The 3951-nt window shown below is 37.9% G+C and overlaps 1 protein-coding gene across 1 annotated transcript in view; it reads left to right on the top strand.

The window, feature by feature from the left end:
• The window catches only part of BHLHE41 (basic helix-loop-helix family member e41), an 8025-nt gene that overhangs the window by 2315 nt on the left and 1759 nt on the right, over positions 1-3951 (top strand). The window lies entirely within an intron of this gene.

Below are 3951 nucleotides of genomic sequence, written 5' to 3'. Positions count from 1 at the left end.
TTTTTAATGTTTGGCTTTATACATGCATAAATATGTTAAGGAAACAAAAAAAAAGAAGAAACGGAAGGAAACATAGTAAGGATACTTTTTTTTTTTCTCTCTCTCTCTCTTTCAAAGGTAACTTAAATGTTGCACCTTATTTTGAAATGGGTTTCTCCAGTGTCCCCGAGTCGCACCTGGGAAGCGGCACTTGTTGCTCGGGAGCCCGGGGCGAGGGCGCGGAGGGCGGGCGGCGGCGCGGCCCCGCGCCCGCGTTAGCACTTTATTGACCGTGGACGGATAACCCTGAGCCCAGACCTGCAGTGCCTTGAGCACCCGGGGATGCCGCTGGCTCCAGCGAGAGTGCTGGGTGTGCAAGGGAAAGAGGGTCAGACCCATTATGTAACCTTGCGTTTGTCGTTTTTGTTTTTGTTTTGTTTTGTTTTCCGGCTAAGGTATACAGGTTGTGGCAAGTGCATTAGTTCTCACCCTGTCTTTATTTAATTCAGTACGTTCCCGAGACATATTTCCCCCCGAACCTTGCTGTATAAAATGAATGTTTCTGCACTGAAGTACAAAAAAGAAAAAAAAAAGAAAAAAAAAAGCAGCCCCCTTCCCCCCCCCAAGAAAACACAGAGCAACTGATCAGCCTGAACTCATTTTGTCCTGAATTCTGAACGACACACGCTGGAGGCCGTGGGTAAACACCTCACTTTGCAATCAGAAACGATTAAATGATGCGGGGTAAGTTTCCTTTATGGGTTCCCCTTCACCCCATTCTCCAAATATCGTGATTTCCCTTTCTGGAGACAAACCAGACGCCAGATAATCACACAGATAAAGCTTTTATAATAAGGCTTAAACCAAGACCTTGCCTAGATATTTTTAGTTTGTTGCCAAGGTAGCACTGTGAGAAATCTCACTTGAATGTTATGTAAGAGGTGAGACACAACAGTCTGACTAGGAGTGAATAAGTATCCTGGGTCTGTTAGTCAGTTTGGTGCATTTGCTGCTGCTGTTGCTACTGTTTGCCTCAAACGCTGTGTTTAAACAACGTTAAAAACAAAATCTTACTAGCCTACAGAGTGGCTGTATGTAAATAGTTGTTAATACATCCAATTAATGATGTCTGACATGCTATTTTTGTAGGGAGAAAATATGTGTTAATGATATTTTGAGTTAAATATCTTTTGGGAGGATTTGCTGAAAAAGTTGCACTTTTGTTACAATGCTTACGCTTGATACAAGCTTATGCTGTCTTAAATTATTAAAAAAAAAATAAATCCTGTCTGCAAGAAACCAGCTGTTTTAGAACAGTTTAGTATGTGATATATTAGAAATCAATCTTTATATTCCGTATTTTCCAGCACTCCATGAATTCTATTATCTAAATATTTCCACACTATTTTGTGATTAAAAACAATTCTTACTAAGGAATAAATACTTTAATACACAAAATGGGTTGTCTACTAATTAAAAATCTTACAATAATACATCATAATGGGTGCACTGAGCTCCAAAATGTATGTTTGTGTGGCTGAAAAAAATCATTTAATGCCTTTTCACATTTTAAAATGGGTTTTAATTTGCTTGATTTCCTTTAACTCACTTCAGCAAATGGTATTTTAAGATATGGATATGCGTGTTTCACAAAGCAGTGTATACAGCATGCATGTGGAACATACATCTTTCTTCCTGGCACTTTCTTTTTTTTTTCCTCTTCTTTTTGCAATATATTTATTTTGCCTTTAAAATTAACATTTGACACTTCTGGTGCTGCATGTAAGCTATTCTTGTTTACAATGAGCAAAATTTATGATTTTTGTGACAATCTAATGACACAAGTATCATAAACTCGGGGGAAATCGTCTATGTCCCAACTTGGAAATCCTGTAAAAAAMCCTATTTTTTGGTGAGGTGGGAGCACGAGAGATGGGAGAGGTGAGCATGGGGGATAGGGTGGTGGAAACAGGCAAGTAATTTATTGCATGGAAATACAGAATTCCATGGACTTTCACTTGCTATTTGAGCCACAGATCACCTTTCCTTTGAAAAATTCTTCCTGTTCCAGAGAAATAAAATTAAGAAAACCCCCAAACAGTAGTCAATGTTTATGTAAGAGAGAAATATAAAAGGAATGTTTTGTGCTCCCTCTACTGGTTCTTTGGGGGCAATGACAGCTGCGCTGGCAGGCGCAATGAAGCTGGAGCACCAAGGTAATTAATAGAAAACTCTAATTTAAAGACCCACGTTGCTTCCCACAGCCCTTTGAAATACAGGAGCAAATAGAAGTTGGGTGAAAACTAAACTCTCTTTTTAAAGTGTTCAAAGTGGATTGTTAAGAAATAGGTATACATCATTTTTGTATGGAAACTCTCCAAATCTGATTAAAATCAGATTAAAAAGGTACACTCTATCTGTACAATTACCAACAGACACATAGAAGGGCTGCTTTCAATGTCTCCTGAGATATTTTTCATAAACTATTGAGGATAACGGACCAAAGGCAGCTACTTTACATCAATACACCTGTTGAAGTCACTTATTCATAGGCTGGATTCAAAGTTTAYCAAATTTAATGGAAAAAACTACCACTGACTGCAGGAGTCCTTGGATCCTCTTTCACGCCTTGGGTCATCAAAGGAATGAAAGTGAAGCAGGTTCAGCCCCTCAACTCCACAGCTCACCCACCAGTTTAATTTGACCTGCATACTTAAACAGCTTAACACGTGCTACATAGAGAGTCACGCTGGGATGAATGTGCTTACGTACTCCAGCTCCTCATACTAGGGAAGGAATCAGCTTTACTGAGAGTGAAATCCTTCCTACCGTTTTACTATATGCACAGAAAGAGCAGCCATGAGCCCTTTTGATAAAAATCATAGCTGTCACCAACAAGTTAGGTGGTTTGAACCCAGAGCACTGGCCTGATTGTAAGTCTTTTTCAAATTTCTAGCCTTTGGGAATATGAATCAGGTTAGATTTCATTGGGCTGTAAATCTAGATCCTTTAGGTTTTTATCAGTTTCTGCATTTATCTTGCACAATAGCAGGAATGCTTCTTTTTATTAGCCCTTGAATCAAATACACTAAATGACTCCACACCAGGTTATAGCATCAATGGAGTCAATTAAATTTTATTATATAAAACAAGTACAAAATATGAGTGTTCACATAATACTGATGTCTAACAAAAGCAAACAGGTTAAAATAAAAAGTTTTACAATTGAAACTGATAACCCACTGCTGTTTGGAGGCAAAAGGAAAATGACAGGAGGGACCCTAAGAGTCAGCTTTAATTATTAAATTCCAGGCTTCCGCTGATCCCTTTGGAGGCTAAGTCAAACTGCATGTTTCATATTTTCTCTGGGTTAAAAAAAAGAAAAAAAAACAAAAAAACACATAAATAATGCACAAGAACCTGACAAGTTTAAATATATGTTCACTTATGTGCAAACATGTATTATCAATGCTTGTTATTTCCTACCTACTTTTCTATAACGATATAATATATGGAATCTGATTTGCACTTCCGAAGTGCTAGGAGTGCAGGACTGGGTGCTGTATTTATTGTACACACTTGAGCACACACTGTGTTTCTCATAAACTGCAAGACACGAGATAAGGGCTGTAAGCTAGTAAATGTTATTTTCTTAAGCAATAAACTTTGAAAACAGGTCTTATTTATCCTGTATATTATAGTGGAATAAAACGTTCCATTATAGTGTATTATTAAATAAATACAGTTGAGATTATTAAACCAATGGAAGGTAATATCACACAACTTCCACTGAAGGCAAAGAAAGTTTTATAGAGGGAAGGACTGCAGTTACAGAACTCCAACTGACCCTTAGCCCTGTTTAGGAAAGGCCTGACCTATCAATTAAGTCCATGTTAGTCCTTTTTCCAGCCATAATGGGCTTTGGAGTAGGCATTAAATCTCTCTCTCTCTCTCTTTTTTTTTTTTTTTTTT

The sequence above is a fragment of the Rhea americana genome, unplaced genomic scaffold (assembly GCF_003343005.1).
Source record: "Rhea americana isolate MKP2758 unplaced genomic scaffold, rheAme1 scaffold_91, whole genome shotgun sequence".
NCBI classification, from domain to species: domain Eukaryota; kingdom Metazoa; phylum Chordata; class Aves; order Rheiformes; family Rheidae; genus Rhea; species Rhea americana.
The sequence above is the reverse complement of the archived record's forward strand: the minus strand, read 5'-3'. Positions and strand labels throughout refer to the sequence as shown.